General features: G+C 41.5%; 1 protein-coding gene across 4 annotated transcripts in view; it reads right to left on the bottom strand.

The window, feature by feature from the left end:
* Nucleotides 1-6,879: 6,879 nt before the first annotated feature.
* CDK14 (cyclin dependent kinase 14) overlaps nt 6,880-17,832 on the bottom strand; it is a 600,472-nt gene continuing 589,519 nt past the window's right edge. For all 4 annotated transcript variants that reach the window (XM_030822052.1, XM_003252399.4, XM_004089552.3 and 1 more), the window contains one exon: nt 6,880-10,322. The gene's annotated coding sequence lies outside the window, so the exon portion shown is untranslated. The remainder of the gene's footprint in view (nt 10,323-17,832) is intronic.

Raw genomic sequence — 17,832 nt, 5'->3', positions numbered from 1 at the left:
CGCAATGGCTAACCTCTGTAATTCCAGCACTTTGGGAGGCCGAGGTGGGTGGATTGCTTGAGCCCAAGAGTTTGAGACCAGCCTGGGCAACACGGCAAAACCCAGTCTCTATAAAAAGTACAAAAATTAGCTGGGCATAGTGGTGAGTGCCTCTAGTTCCAGCTACTTGGGAGGCTGAAGTGGGAGCATCGCTTGAGCCCGGGAGGTGGAGGGTGCGGTGAGCCATTATCCTGCTACCGTACTCCAGCCTGGGTGACAGTGAGACCCTGTCTCAAAAAAAATAAAATTGAATGGTAGAAATACTCCATTTTTTTTTACAGCTCTTACGACTTGAAATTATGCATTGTATTCTTAAAAAATTCTCTTTTCCACTGTGAGTTGTTCACCATCATATCTCCAGCACTCAGAACACCCCAGACATGTGGTAGGTACTCAATAATCATTTGTTGAATACATTAGTGTAGAATAACTTTTAAAGTTTTTTTAACAGTTAATCTACAATGGAAGTTTATGTCTTGCTAATATAAATTCCCTTCAAGATTATAATGTGGCTGAATTCCAAACGGTAATTCTTCCATACTGTGGCTCCATCTTCTTAACATGTGACTTCCATGTTCACCTGCATGGAGTTAGTGTGAAAGGGAAAGAGTATGGGAATTATGTGAGGCATGCTTCATAGGCCAGGCCTGGAGTGCTGCACTCACCTCTGTTCATATTCCATGGGTCAGAACTCAGCCACCTGGCCACATCCACCTGTAAGGGGGGCTGTGCAACGTGGTCTAGCTGGTTTAGTCCAGGAGAAAAAAACTTAGGTAGGCTCTTTTAAATTCTATGAATGAGGGAGGGAAAAATGGAGAAAAGGGTCAGCTACTCAGGGGAAGGGGCCTTGTCAGCAAAGGCTTCGTGGAGGAGGTGATGCAAAAGATGAGTCTTAAAGCAGCAGTGGGATGTGACCACCTGAGGAGGGAGGAGAAGGAATCCCAGCTAGAAGGTAAGTATAAGCTGAGCAAAGGAGTGGAAACTACTCAGCATTCACTGAGGCTAGAAGACAGAGAGGCAGGCAGAGGACATGAAAATGGAGAGAAAAGAAGGAGAGACGGTGAGGGCGAGGTGGAGGGCTTACTGCCATTACACAGAGCTTGGAACTCACTATAGGGGATAGAAGGAGCCACTGAAAGTTTGAAGCAGGAATGCAGCACAAGTGATTTGCAATTTGAATAGAGTCTTCAGGTGGAGAGGACAGAGGGAGGACAGAGATGGAGGCAAACAGACCACTTAGGAGGTTATGTATTTAAACTTCCATATAGGGTCCCTAGAGAAGATCACTTGAGGAAAATCTGAAGTGTATATACACTCGGGCTGCAGCCTTAGCCACTGCGATTCAGCAGGAATGTTTAGAAAGCTCCCCAGGCCATTCTGATAGTCAGACAGGTGTAGGAATCACTGCCTCTGTGCATCATGAGCTCCTGCGAGGGCATGCAGACATCTTTCCTCTTTGGTTTCTCGCATAGAGCCAGGCCCTGCCTTGCATATAATCCCATATCATTACATGTGGTACACATACAGGATACTCACATTGTTTGAAGTCTTTCAACTAAACCCTTTCTAAGAAAGGGTTCTTTCTTAGAAAGAAAGAAAATAAATTCCCATTTCACTCTTATTTAATCTGCATTATCTTTTACTAATTGATTAATTTGTTTTAAAATGGCTAAACATCTACTACACCTTGGGCACCATTTTCAGGCTTGAGGATATGGAGATTGAAAATAAGACCTGTACGGTACTATCTTGAAAGTGATGTGGGGACACGGAAGAGGGAGAAACTGTTTCAGAGGAGTTCTGGAATGTTTCACAGCAGAGATAATTTTTGAAAAAGGTCTTAAAAGGATCAATAGGAATTTAATCAAACAACAGGAAAGGGTTTTCCAATCAGAGAGAACAGTGCGTGCAAAAGAACAGCAGCATGAGAAGGCCTGGAACATCCAGGGATCTGTGGGAACTTCAGCATGGTGAGGGCAGAGGATGCGCACACGGAGGCAGGAGATGAAGCTGGAAAGAGGGGTTGAGAGGTAGTGGTGTGCTGGCAACTTATTCTCAAAAACAACGACAACAAAATCCAGACATGATTTGCAGAGTTTGCCAATTTCTGTGGTGTAAATATTTCCATCTGATTTCAAGCTGTCAATGATTTAAGGACTGGCTTACAAAATCCCTAAATATTTTAGAACTGGTTTTTGTGAACTGGTAGCAGCTGCTTCTAGTACATGACTGACAGGAGGCCAGATTCTTTAATTTCAAAAGATGTTCTGAAAAAATTTGTGTTCCCTTGGCTTGGTTGTGCCTCACATTATGATGAGGCTTGTTTTAATGAGTTTGGAGTAGAGTAAGCCAAAGAAACCCACAAGGGACCTGAAAACTCACTGGAGCTATTTCTTAGGCTCCTACTACTCACCAGTAGTGCACTCAGACCCAGGCAAGAGGGGCTCCCATTTTGGTTTCTGTGATCAAACAGCCTTCTGTAGACACAGCCCTTCTCTACAGAATGAGAAATCCATAGTGCCATGCCCAATGGGAACTTATCTCCCCCACTTCTCCATATATTCCAGATGTCCATGACCCTGGAATACTCTCTGCAAATGGAGTCTTCCCTGCAAATGGAGTCTTTCCTGAGACCTCCCTCCTGAGGGCACGTACCTCATCCCCAAGGGCTGCCCAAGGAGGCGCTGTTTGCTGAAGGTATGGATAATTGGGATGTGCGGGCTGGGATGTCCACACACACTCATTTGCAGCCCCTTACATCATGGATAGAGCTGGTGATGGGAAGTGAAAAGAAGTGGGTCAGTCTCAGGCTGAACTGGCTCCCTCTGTACTGCCACATTTTGGTGAGGAACTTTGAGGAGTCCAAGCATCTAACGGTGAATCTGGCCTTCAAGTTCATAATAAAGGCATATTTGTCAAAGTAAGAGAATAGAATAGGCTTAGTTTTTTTGTTAGTTGGGTGTATATCTTTAAATATTTAGATATATAGTATGTGGGCCTTCATTTTTGCTTTTACCCTGGGTCCTGCAAATGTTAGGGGTGGTTCTTGTCTACCCCATTACTAAGGCTGTATTCTAAACCAAGGTAAGCAAACTACAGCCCCCAGGCAAATTACTGCCCACTGCATTTTTTTAATGAGGTATGTGAGCTTAGAATAGTTTTTACATTTTTAAATAGTTCTTACCCATTTGACCTAGCCATCCCATTACTGGGTATATACCCAAAGGAGTATAAATCATGCTGCTATAAAGACACACACACACGTATGTTTATTGCGGCACTATTCACAATAGCAAGACTTGGAACCAACCTAAATGTCCAACAATGATAGACTGGATTAAGAAAATGTGGCACATATACACCATGGAGTACTATGCAGCCATAAAAAATGAGTTCATGTCCTTTGTAGGGACATGGATGAAGCTGGAAACCATTATTCTCAGCAAACTATCGCAAGGGCAAAAAACCAAACACCACATGTTCTTACTCATAGGTAGGAATTGAACAATGAGAACACATGGACACAGGAAGGGGAACATCACACACTGGGGCCTGTTGTGGGGTGGGGGGAGGCGGGAGGGATAGCATTAGGAGATATACCTAATGTAAATGATGAGTTAATGGGTGCAGCACACCAACATGGCACATGTATACATATGTAGCAAACCTGCACATTGCGCACATGTACCCTAAAACTTAAAGTATAGTAAAAAAAGAAAAAATAATCAAAAGAAAAGCAATATTTTGTGGCATGTAAAAACTATATGAAACCCAAATTTCAGTGTCCACAAATTGCTTTACCGGAACACCTCCATGCTCATTCATGTATGTATTGTGCATGGCTGTTTTCACACTACAGCAGCAACGTGAGTAGCTGGGAAAGAGACTGTGCGGCCTGGAAAGTCTAGAGTATTCACTATCTGGCCCTTATAGAAACAGTTTCCTGACCCTCACCCTAGAGTAGCAGACAGGCAGGAGGAAAGGAAGAGTCTAGCAGTTCTCACGCTGGCTGCACAATAGAATCACCTGTTGATTTCTCCAAGCAGTCCCCCCACCCATAATATTTCTTGAATGGTTTGGGGTGGGGGTGTTTTTTTAAAACTTCCTGGTGATTCAAATGAGAGTCAGGACTAAGAACCACTGGGCTAAGGGAATAAATACATGAAGGTCTAAATTTCCCAAATGTTAAGCAAGATGGTTGCAGGACTGGCCCGCTTTTCCCAGGGAATCTTAGTGGATTACAGCCTTTCTTGAGGACGAAAGGTACCCAGTAATGAGATTTGGTTGAAGATGGAGAGGGGGCAAAAGACTAATTGTTTCTCACTGTAGTATGATTTATAAGCTAAGTTCCATTTTAACCTCTCTAAACCCTTGAACCATTGTTTCAAACATGTATCCCTGGCATCGTCTGCATCTCTCAGGCAGGCACACCTTGGGCTACGTAGCACATACCTTTGCAGGGACCCCTGCTGGGTCACTTCTCAGGATACACCCCAACAGGGAACGCTTACGCCATCTGTGCAGCGTGCCCTCCATAATTATTGGTGGTCTCACAGGGAAGGAGAAAAAAGACAGCTCTATCAGAATCCCATTCTTCACTAGCACAGTCAGCACCATTGGCAGAGGATGGCTCCGGGGCTGCAAGGCTGCTCTGAGCTATTATTGTGCCTGGCTCTCTCTCAGCATGACTCAACGCAGACAATATAGCACACCGAGAGCATGGGGGATGAACAGTAAATACGAGGCCTTGGATTTTTTTTTAATCTTGTCAGTTTTTCCCTGATTTGTGTCCTTTATCCTAGCCCCCTCTGCTACATAAGCTTCTCAAAGCTAATGCCCATAACGCCACCACCCACTGGTAGCAGCAGGCTGCTGGGCCACTGTGGGGTTCTCATTGCAGAGATTTACAATGCCCGCCATTATTCAGCAACTGTACGTGTTAACCCAGTGGCACAAGGTTGCTCCAACACCTTCCCCTCTGGTTTCTCTTTACTCTGGAGGCCAACAGCGACTATAGGAGTGCCGCCCTCCTGACTCGAACTGCTTGCCTCAGTGAGCACACATCACATCCTCCAACCTGGCAGAGCTGGAATAGGCCCTGCTGAAAGACAGGAACGTTGGGCAATTATGGAACTGAGATGATGCTTGACATTTCTACTGCCACGTTAAAAAGTTAAAAATATTTCTCAAAGGTGTTTCTTTGGCCTCTTGTAGATACCTACCCTCTATCTCCTTCTTTCTTCTATTAAGAGCTGATGTGATTACATCTCTAAAATGTGGGCTTGCTGCAAGGCTGCTGGGAGTGACCTCAACAATGAGCCTACAGGCTACTATAGCTGTAAGGAGGTGAAACAGTGCCATATATTTGCTCCCTTGAAACAACTCCCTGGAACAAGTTGCTATTTTCACACTTCTATTAATTCTAATCAGTTTCAAGGGTGATTTATGGCTCCCATTTAACTAAGAAATGTGCCTATTATCTCTACCTTGGCTACTGTGACGTCTACCTCCATGCACTCTCCTGTTCCAGAATCCAGTAGTGGAGGCAGCAACTGTCTGGAAATGCATTTGCCTGTGTATAGACGATTTACTGCTTAAGAAGAAACAGAAGCAGCACTTGGGGGATGAAGATGCGGTCACTCTCATGAGCTTTTCTGGAGAGAAATATGCATCAGCTGAGGACACCTATGTTTGGTTTTGTGCGAAGGGTTTACAAACTGAAATCACAGAGGTTACAGGAGAACAGGGGAAGGAAAACATCAGGTAGCTGCTCCTGGTGGGTAAGGGTCTGCCCAGAAGAAAGCTGGGAGTCCTGGGGGTCCTCTTAACATGGAATGTGAACTTGTGAAACACTTTTTTTTTTTTTAGACAGTCTCTCTGTTGCCCAGGCTGGAGTGCAGTGGCGATATCTCAGCTCACTGCAACCTCTGCCTCTGCCTCCCGAGTAGCTGAATTACAGGCACCAGCCACCATGCCCGGCTAATTTTTGTATTTTTAGTAGATATGGGGTTTTGCCTTGTTGGCCAGGCTGGTCTCACACTCCTGGGCTCAGATGATCCACCCGTCTCAGCCTCCCAAAGTGCTGGGATTATAGGCGTGAGCCACTGCGCCCGGCCTGTGAACATTTCAAGTTACCAAATACCTGGCATGAACATTATTAGCAATTTATCAAATCGTGGGGGCCTGTTTGGGGTTATGATATATCTGACAAGAAGGAAAAGGTGATGATGGAAACGGGACTGGCCTCCCACGTTGGCACTGTCAATCCAAACGTGGGATCCCAAGAATGCCCTGCAGTTTGAGGTGCAGACGCCCCCTACGTGGCGTTCAGGGAAGTAAGCTCAGTTCAGAAAGAACAGTCATGCTTCTTGCAGAACACCAGTACACTGAAGCTTTGATTTGTATTCAGTGGAGGGTAACCTACTCACCCCATCTTTGAATATGTGCAAAAAATAGAGAAGGAGGCAATAAAAGACAAATAGGGCTGCCATTAAACAAAACCAGAAAGGCTCCAGATGCATCTGAGATGGGCAGAACATGTGACATGTGTGAACATCAGGAAGGGGCTGGGGGAACTGTGAAGATCCTGCAGCTCGCGGATCTGTTTCTCATGGCCTCTACTCCTTTACATAAATTTGGCATAGCAAAGCAAGGAAAGCGGAGGGTTTAACAGACTCCTGGACCACTCCAGATAACTCACTCCTTCCCACATATCGTGTATTTGTTCTCTTATTTCACTGTGTAAGAATGGTTGTGTTCAAGAGGTTTTTAAGTCAATGTTTCTTTGATATGGTATATGCTCTTACTGGGCGTCCACCAAGAAGATGTACCTAGAACATGTACGGAGATTCTGCTATACTTTATTCCATATCATGTTACAAGAAAACAACAGTGACAGCTGACAAACCATTACATCTTTCATAATACAGACAAATTACAACTGGTAACAAATATGCAACATGTATTATTCCATTCTCCTTACTATGTGTCATTTGAAAGTATAATAGTTTTCTGAATAATGCTACCACATTTCTTAGGTACCAATCCCCTGTTAGAAAGTACACATCTCAGTGCATCATACAAAAAAAAAATAAAAGATAAAAGGAAAATTTTAAAAATCCACTCCCAACTAGAGAATGTAGGTTTTGTATGTGCCTCTAAAATATGCTGCTGTGGGAAAAGGAATGAGAATAGAAGATTGCTTATTTTATTGATTTTTTTGTGTTTTTGGTGTATGAGAAAAGTACAAGGCAGTAACATATACAGTTTCCTCTGCCTACAGGCCAGTAAGGGAGATGGAAGTTATGCGCAATTATGCAGCATATTCCTATGTATAGGGGGCAGGCAATAATCTACCCCAGTATATACAGCCTAAACATCCTCTTATATAACAAAGATTACAAAACCAATAATATTCACAGATGAGTATCATATAGACGCATAACCTAGGGTATTGATTATATTGGCTGTCATATACACACTGAGGAAAGGATACCAAGAGGCCTCACTTTCTTTGCAAGCCTGGAGGTGCTCCTGGAAACTTTCTAATCACTCTTGCGAGGTAGAAATTGCTTCTCACCCCAGAATCAGTGGATGGACAGCCACCCTGCTTTATGTACCCTATTTTTTGCTGAGTACTGCAAACATTTTTTTTCACATCCTATGTATCTCATATTTTTAAGTCGACAAAACTGTTCTTTTAAGAAAATGGGAATTAAGTGTCAAATCTCCTTTCAGAATACCATGTGTGCGGTGATGTGCTAAGGTGTTTGTACTATTCTTACCATCTGTTTGAGTTCAGGCTACTCCTTCATATAAAAATAATCTCACAAAACATTCCAGTGCTTTCTCAATAGAATAATAAATCTGCTAATGAACACAGTCTGAATTGATTTTCATGACTGCCCACAAGGAGGGCAGAAGAGAAAAGAAGCAGAGGAAGAATATGATTGCAAATAGGGGAAGGAGAGAGGGAGGGAGGGAGTGAGAGGGGTTTGGTGGGAGAAAGAGAGAGAGAGAGAGAGAGAAAGAGACAGACACGGAGAGAGAGACACCAAACTTTGGATTTCCTGTATGAGTGGCAAGGATAGGATACTCAAAACCTCCTGACCTTCTGAGAGGTATGTCTCTGTAACAAAACAGATTTCTCCCTCCACTGAGTAATGTTATATTTCACTTCTCCGAAGAAGCTGCCTACAACAGGGAGATATAACTCTAATGGCCCTAATTGAAGTCTTTCAACATTAAATATTTTCAAATTTTCAAGTTAAAAACCTTATTAAAAAGCAACATTTAATCATCAGTTGCTCTTGCTTTAAACTTAGTGAAATACAAAAGTCATGCCTCTTCTCCAAATGAATGATTCAAAACAAATCACAGGAAAGGCCATTTTTAATTGCATGTAAAGTTTTCTCCCTATATTTTCTTTAAGAAATCCTAATTTAAGTATACTTTAAATCAAAATACCTCTAAAGACTTCCAGTGGGTTGGAATGTATGAAAGAGGAATGGAAAAGATTTCTAGGTAGCAAATAGTAGACATTCTACACTTGAGTGTTTTCTGCTCTCTTTAAAATCAATCAGTAAATAATTCCTTGCTTAGCACTTAAAAGTTTACAATGAATGCTACATCTGGATAGGATGAACTATGACTTTGACATAACCATCCATACTCCACTCCGCAGACAGTACCATTTTAAAGTTTAGGAATTCTGGGTCCAGTTTCCTTGGTGTATTGAGCTTGATTATAGAAAAGCTTTACCCTCACCCAACTATCAGAAAAAGTCCTTGTCAACCTGGCTCTTAATTCCTAGTCTTGATCCTAAAACAGTATGACACATTTCAAGCACTCACTCATTCTCTCCTTCTTTCTGAGCAATAGGAAAATGTAAGATACTGTACACAAAGGTATTTTCATAGGAATTTGTGTGCAGAGGAGCTAGGTTTCATGCTTTAGATGAAGTCTCCTAACTGTCCCCTTGGCTGCAGTACTACTGGGCATTCTGCAGCAAGGCCTGCCCCACTGGGAGCCAGCCTGCATCAGGCAGCCCTCCCTCCAGATCAAAGCAAAAGACATGCCTGGTCCACTTTTCCCCAGTGTCACATACTTGCCTTCATCCTCCAAGGTCCCTCAACTCCCTGAGTAACGGAAGCTGGACCATTCCCTTTTCCATCTTTAAAGCAAGATTCCTGCATTGTTTCTAAAACCTGCATTTGAACAGTTATTCCAGGAGATGTCTTAAAGTAAGGAACCCAATGATGTCTTCCAATTGGCTTGGAATGTTTTTTTAAAATGTAATTTTTTTTTTAAAAGTTGCTTTGTTGTAACTAAGCAAACTTTGAACTGGATCACTTTGTAATTTACTTTGTAAGCCTTAACAGGCCAAGATTGCTTTCAAGGCTCATCCAGCAGATATAGTTCTTTTGCACCAGATTTAAAACATTCTGTTCCTCACTCTTTTCTCCAGTTAGAAAATACAAAGTGTAACAGAATGGATGGGAAAAAATAAGATGTTGACAAGACCGAGACACAAAAAGTTACCTCAATCTCCAGAGGTTGAAATGTAAGCAATTTATCCCTGTCTTTGTTCTTAACGTTTGATAATTGTTTTTTCAATTCCAACCTATTCAAAAAACAGTCATGCTATGTGGCTTGAAAATGCTAAGCAGAGTCCAATATCCTATATATAAATGTGCAGTTATTTCCAAGGAAAAAAACCACATTTGCAAAATTACCTCAAAAGGTAAGCAACAGGTGGGGCCCCACAGTCCAGGGCCAAGTTGTCAAGTCAGAGAACAGGGGTTTGCTTTAGCAGAAAATTTCCTTCCTAGTGGTTGCAAAATGTGCACTGCTCTCAAAGAAAACACACATTGTTTTATGCCACTCTGTGGCTTTCAAGTACAGACATTACTGAAGAAGTGTGAACACCAAATGTGTTGTCTTAATGCATTTAAGACATGGCTGGTGAAAGCGTAAAAACCTTTACAGAGACGCTGTGCTGCAGAGGGAAATCAAACAAAATCAAACACAAAAGACTGAAAAGAATACATGCCATGTATCAGTAAGCAAAGCTTAATCTTCATGTAGTTCTTGGAAATCGCAAGGTATCCAAATGCGTGCAAGGTTTTAAATAAATTGCAGAGAAAACAGGGTCTTGCCAGCTTCAATTTTCTTGTAAGTGAAATCCACCACAGGGAGTGAAAGAAAACTGATCCATGATTCCCTTCATATTATTGGCCTCTTCATTAATGTTTTTTTCTTTCCAGAATGATGATAACATAATCCTGGAAGGAGGAAAATAGAAAATTGTTATATAAAAAATCGACACCATTCATTTTTCCTAAATTGCATGAAACATCAAAATTGGTCAATCCAAAGTGAGCCCACTGATGTTCCCCACAGCCACTCCAAACACATAAAAATGAAGCAGAATAGCCTCCTTGACCAAAAAAATCCTTCTAATACGATAAACAAATTTTCTGACTACACTTTCCTCTCTTAAAATCATTTAACTCCACCAACTGAATTGGTCTATCTTCCTCTTGGATATTTAGAGAAAAAGAAATTCAGCAAATTTCCTTCCCTGAATCATTAGTAGCAATACTGGTCTTAATTAAGTGCCTGTAGTATCATACAGACCATTAAAAGGATGTATCATTATGTTCATTTTTATGAACATGAAATAGAAAAATGTATCACATACATGCTTTTAAAAAAATTCAGCTGTATATAATTCCTTGATTGCCTATTATCATTATTTCAGTTTCAGCAGAATGAAAATTGGCCAGTGTGACCTGAATTGGCAGCCTCTTCCCAACATCCTGTATAGGACTGCGTGTTTCCAATAATGCCTGCTGAAAACAATAACAACTTGTGGGTGAATGGTTCAAGCAAAAAGAAGGAAGCTTCACTCTGCCCCTTTCCATACTTCTTTTTGGCCCTTAAGCATTTTCATTGACTCTCCAGGATGGGAAAAGAGTGCCTTGCCAGGATGGGTGGAAACACTCCCAGGTTCAAGGCACATAGCTGAGGGATCGGTTCATCAGCTGCACTGAGTCCCAGAACCAGTTCCTTAGCTAAGTTTAGAAGCTGCTGGTCACTTTTGGCTTAGGATTGACTTGGCGATGCGGGCTCTTTTTTGGTTCCATATGAACTTGAGAGTAGTTTTTTCCAATTCTGTGAAGAAAGTCATTGGTAGCTTGATGGGGATGGCATTGAATCTATAAATTACCTTGGGCAGTATGGCCATTTTCACCATATTGATTCTTCCAACCCATGAGCATGGAATGTTCTTCCATTTGTTTGTATCCTCTTTTATTTCATTGAGCAGTGGTTTGTAGTTCTCCTTGAAGAGGTCCTTCACATCCCTTGTAAGTTGGATTCCTAGGTATTTTATTCTCTTGGAAGCAATTGTGAATGGGAGTTCACTCATGATGTGGCTCTCTGTCTGTGATTGGTGTACAAGAATGCTTGTGATTTTTGTACATTGATTTTGTACCCTGAGACTTTGTTGAAGTTGCTAATCAGCTTAAGGAGATTTTGGGCTGAGACAATGGGGTTTTCTAGATATACAATCATGTCATCTGCAAACAGGGACAATTTGACTTCCTCTTTTCCGATTTGAATACCCTTTATTTCCTTCTCCTGCCTGATTGCCCTGGCCAGAACTTCCAACACTATGTTGAATAGGCATGGTGAGAGAGGGCATCCCTGTCTTGTGCCCGTTTTCAAAGGGAATGCTTCCAGTTTTTGCCCATTCAGTATGATATTGGCTGTGGGTTTGTCATAGATAGCTCTTATTATTTCGAGATACGTCCCATCAATACCTCATTTATTGAGAGTTTTTAGCCTGAAGGGTTGTTGAATTTTGTCAAAGGCCTTTTCTGCATCTATTGAGATAATCATGTGGTTTTTGTCTTTGGTTCTGTTTATATGCTGGATTACATTTATTGATTTGCATATGTTGAACCAGCCTTGCATCCCAGGGATGAAGCCCACTTGATTATGGTGGATAAGCTTTTTGATGTGCTGCTGGATTCGGTTTGCCAGTATTTTATTGAGGATTTTTGTATCAATGTTCATCAAGGATTTTGGTCTGAGATTCTTTTTTGGTTATGTCTCTGCCAGGCTTTGGTATCAGGACGATGCTGGCCTCATAAAATGTGTTAGGGAGGATTCCCTCTTTTTCTATCGATTGGAATAGTTTCAGAAGGAATGGTACCAGTTCCTCCTTGTACCTCTGGTAGAATTCGGCTGTGAATCCATCAGGTCCTGGACTCTTTTTGGTTGGTAAGCTATTGATTATTGCCACAATTTCAGAGCCTGTTATTGGTCTATTCAGAGATTCAACTTCTTCCTGGTTTAGTCTTGGGAGGGTGTATTTGTCGAGGAATTTATCCATTTCTTCTAGATTTTCTAGTTTATTTGCGTAGAGGTGTTTGTAGTATTCTCTGATGGTAGATTGTATTTCTGTGGGATCGGTGGTGATAACCCCTTTTTCATTTTTTATTGCATCTATTTGATTCTTCTCTCTTTTTTTCTTTATTAGTCTTGCTAGTCGTCTATCAATTTTGTTGATCTTTTCCAAAAACCAGCTCCGGGATTCATTAATTTTTTGAAGGGTTTTTTGTGTCTCTATTTCCTTCAGTTCTGCTCTGATTTTAGTTGTTTCTAGCCTTCTGCTAGCTTTTGAATGTGTTTGCTCTTGCTTTTCTAGTTCTTTTAATTGTGATGTTAGGGTGTCAATTTTGGATCTTTCCTGCTTTCTCTTGTGGGCATTCAGTACTATAAATTTCCCTCTACACACTGCTTTGAATGTGTCCCAGAGATTCTGGTATGTTGTGTCTTTGTTCTCGTTGGTTTCAAAGAACATCTTTATTTCTGCCTTCATTTCATTATGTACCCAGTAGTCATTCAGGAGCAGGTTGTTCAGTTTCCATGTAGTTGAGCGGTTTTGAGTGAGTTTCTTAATCCTGAGTTCTAGTTTGATTGCACTGTGGTCTGAGAGACAGTTTGTTATAATTTCTGTTCTTTTACATTTGCTGAGGAGAGCTTTACTTCCAACTATGTGGTCAATTTTGGAATAGGTGTGGTGTGGTGCTGAAAAAAATGTATATTCTGTTGATTTGGGGTGGAGAGTTCTGTAGATGTCTATTAGGTCCACTTTGTTCAGAGCTGAGTTGAATTCCTGGATATCCTTGTTAACTTTCTGTCTCATTGATCTGTCTAATGTTGACAGTGGGGTGTTAAAATCTCCCATTATTATTGTGTGGGAGTTTAAGTCCCTTTGTAGGTCACTCAGGACTTGCTTTATGAATCTGGGTGCTCCTGTGTTGGGTGCATATATATTTAGGATAGTTAGCTCTTCTTGTTGAATTGATACCTTTACCATTATGTAATGGCCTTCCCTGTCTCATTTGATCTTTGTTGGTTTAAAGTCTATTTTATCAGAGCTGGAGGCATCATGCTACCTGACTTCAAACTATACTACAAGGCTACAGTAACCAAAACAGCATGGTACTGGTACCAAAACAGAGACATAGACCAATGGAACAGAACAGAGCCCTCAGAAATAATGCCGCATATCTACAACTATCTGATCTTTGACAAACCTGACAAAAACAAGCAACGGGGAAAGGATTCCCTATTTAATAAATGGTGCTGGGAAAACTGGGTAGCCATATGTAGAACGCTGAAACTGGATCCCTTCCTTACACCTTATACAAAAATCAATTCAAGATGGATTAAAGACTTACATGTTAGACGTAAAACCATAAAAACCCTAGGAGAAAGCCTAGGCAATACCATTCAGGACATAGGCGTGGGCAAGGACTTCATGTCTAAAACACCAAAAGCAATGGCAACGAAAGCCAAAATTGACAAATGGGATCTCATTAAACTAAAGAGCTTCTGCACAGCAAAAGAAACTACCATCAGAGTGAACAGGCAACCTACAGAATGGGAGAAAATTTTTGCAACCTACTCATCTGACAAAGGGCTAATATCCAGAATCTACAATGAACTCAAACAAATTTACAAGAAAAAAACAAACAACCCCATCAAAAAGTGGGCGAAGGACATGAACAGACACTTCTCAAAAGAAGACATTTATGCAGCCAAAAAACACATGCAAAAATGCTCATCATCACTGGCCATCAGAGCAATGCAAATCAAAACCACAATGAGATATCATCTCACACCAGTTAGAATGGTGATCATTAAAAAGTCAGGAAACAACAGGTGCTGGAGAGGTTGTGGAGAAATAGGAACACTTTTACACTGTTGGTGGGACTGTAAACTAGTTCAACCATTGTGGAAGTCAGTGTGGCGATTCCTCAGGGATCTAGAACTAGAAATACCATTTGACCCAGCCATCCCATTACTGGGTATATACCCAAAGGACTATAAATCATGCTGCTCTAAAGACACATGCACACGTATGTTTATTGCGGCACTATTCACAATAGCAAAGACTTGGAACCAACCCAAATGTTCAACAACGATAGATTGGATTAAGAAAATGTGGCACATATACACCATGGAATACTATGCAGCCAAAAAAAAATGATGAGTTCATGTCCTTTGTAGGGACATGGATGAAACTGGAAAACATCATTCTCAGTAAACTATCGCAAGGACAAAAAACCAAACACCACATGTTCTCACTCACAGGTGGGAATTGAACAATGAAAACTCATGGACACAGGAAGGGGAACATCACACTCTGGGGACTGTTGTGCGTTGCGGGGAGGGAGGAGGGACAGCATTAGGAGATATACCTAATGCTAAATGACGAGGTAATGGGTGCAGCAAACCAACACGGCACATGGATACATATGTAACAAACCTGCACATTGTGTACATGTACCCTAAAACCTAAAGTATAATAAAAAAAAAAAAAAAAAAGAAGCTGCTGGTCACTAAGGCCTGGTGAGGCCTTCATGTCTCCAGCTACAGGGCCATACCGTCATCTTCCCAGATGCAGGGGGAACCCTGGATGGTGCCTGATCCCAAAGGTTTTGTCCTTTTTTGAGACTTCACAGTGCACCTGTCTTGCTGCTGCACACACAGGCTGTGGCATCAAGGACATCACCCCTGCATAGCAGCAACCCAGCAATACCTTGTCCAGATAGCAGAAATTCCACTTGTATGCTCAGGAACCACTGAAATAGTGGCCAGGCACGGTGGCTCATGCCTGTAATCCCAGCACTTTGGGAGGCCGAGACGGGCGGATCACAAAGTCAGGAGATGGAGACCATCCTGGCCAACATGGTGAAACCCCGTCTCTACTGAAAATACAAAAATTAGCCAGGTGTGGTGGTGTGCACCTGTAGTCCCAGCTGCTCAGGAGGCTGAGGCAGGAGAATGGCATGAACCCAGGAGGCGGAGGTTGCAGTGAGCCGAGATTGTGCCACAGCACCCCAGCCTGGGCAATAGAGCAAGCCTCCCTCTAAAAAAAATAAAAAATAAAATAAAAAGAAAGAGCATCCTCTCCACCATCTGCTCATTTCCCCCACTTACTATGGTGAGTTTCTGGCATGTTAACTTTCCATTCTTTTTTAAAATTGAAGCAAAATTTATATAAAACAAAATTAACCATTTAAAAGAATATAATTTAGTGGCATTTAGTGCATGCACAATGTTGTGCAACTATCATCTCTATTTAGTTCCAAAACATTTTCATCACCCCCAAAGGAGATCCTATATCCTTTAAGCAGTCACTCTCCATTCTCTCCTTGTCCCAGCCCCTGACAACTATTAATACTAATGTTTCTGTCTCTATGGATTTACCTATTCTAGATATTTTATACAAATGGAATCATATAATATGTTACCCATTTTGTCTAGCTTTTTTCACTTAGCATGATGTTTTTGAAGTTCGTCCATGTTGTAGCATGAATCAGTACTTCATTATTTTTTAGGGTTGAATAATATTCTATTGTATGAATATACCACAGTTTGCTTATCCATTCATTGGTTGATTTATATTTGTGTTGTTTCATCTTTTGGCTAATAGTGAATAGTGCTGCTCTGAATATTCATGTATAAGTATTTGTTTAAACAGTTTTCCATTCTTTTGGATATACATAGGAGTGGAATTGTTAGGTCATATGGAAATTCTATGTTTAACTTTTTGAGGAACTGCCAAACTGTTTTCCATCATGGCTGTACCATTTCACATTCCCACCAGGAATGCACAAGAGTTCCAATTTCTCCAAAACATTTGTTTGTTTAAAAAAAATTACAGCCATCCTAGTGGGTATGAACTGATTTGCACTTGCATTTCCCTAATGATCGATGATGTTGGGCATCTTTTTTTTTTTTTTTGACAGGGTCTTGCTCTGTCACCCAAGCTGGAGTGCAGTGATGTAATCCTAGCTCACTGCAGCCTTGACCTTCCTGGGCTCAGCTGATCCTCCCACCACAGCCTCCCAAGTAGCTGGTACTACAGGCACACATCACCATGCCTGGCTAATTTTTTATATTTGTAGAGACAGGGGTTCACCATGTTGTCCAGGCTGGTCTTGAACTCCTGGGCTCAAGCCATCTGTCTGCCTTGGCCTCCCTAAGTGCTGGGATTACAGGCATAAGCCACCAGGCCCAGGCTGTTGGGGACTCTTTCATGTGGCTGTTGGCCATATGAATATCTTCTTTGGAGAAATATCTATTCAAGTCCTTTGTTCATTTTTAAATCGGGTTGTCTTTTTGTTGTTGAGTTGTAGGAGCTCTTTATACATTCTGGATATTAATCCCTTACAGTATGATTTTTCTCTGATTCCATAGGTTGCCTTTTCACTCTGTTAACTGTGTCCTTTGATGTACAAAAGTTTTTAATTTTGGCAAAGTGCAATTTATCTTTTTTTTTCTTTTGTTGCTTATACTTTTGGTGTTATATCTAAAAATCCATTGAGAAATCTAAGGTTACGAAGATTTACCCCTATATTTTCTTCTAAGAGTCTTATAGTTTTAGCCCTTGCATTTAGATTTTTTGGTCCATTTTGAGCGAAGTTTTGTATATGGTATGAGAATTCTTCAGAGTTCCCTGTCCTCAAAAACAAAAGCCTTTCCTTAAGTTTCTAGGAGAGGCCTGGGGGTAAATGGATACCACACATAGGCCCTTCGCTACCTCTACATCCCAACAGTTATTATCTCAAATCCTTGCTGCTTAAGGTTATCCATAAGGCTCACTTGACCACTCCTCATCCTTGCTTAATTGTGCAGATATGCCTTTATCGAACCTCGTCTTAAAGAAGTCACCACCCTAGCAAAAATAATTAGATGGGAACAAACTCCTTTGTCCCCAGCCTACCCTTGTTCTTTCAGGGAAATGAAGAAAGAACGTGCTCTACATGCTGCTCCATGTAACTATGCATTCTGATCTAGGCACTGGCATCTTTTTTGAGGACCATGACATCAAGAAGAGAGAGCACTCATCCTTACAGTACTTCAAGCACATTTGTCCACAGGCATCCTCAGCCAGTCCTCAACCCCACTATCAGCCTTGACATTTTTATTAAGCAGATGACAAAATTGTCCTTTTTCTTCCATGTACTTTAAACAGCAGTTGAGATTCCAGCTCTTCCTGGAAGCCTGCCCACTCCAGCTAAACGGGAGCTTTAGGTCTGTCCTGATATCTGCTTGCCCAGGCATGGAGTTCCTATAACTATATCCAAATGATGTAGTCTTTCCTGGCTCTCCCCTCTTTTACCACTTTAATCAACAGAATGGAGACCTGGTACCCACAACGACCTCCTGAACCAGAGACTTCATTTAGTCCCTCCTAAGGTGTGAAGA

This window comes from Nomascus leucogenys, chromosome 11 (genome assembly GCF_006542625.1).
Source record: "Nomascus leucogenys isolate Asia chromosome 11, Asia_NLE_v1, whole genome shotgun sequence".
Classification (NCBI taxonomy): Eukaryota; Metazoa; Chordata; class Mammalia; order Primates; family Hylobatidae; genus Nomascus; species Nomascus leucogenys.
Note: the sequence above shows the minus strand (reverse complement) of the source record. Positions and strands in the feature narration are given on the sequence as shown.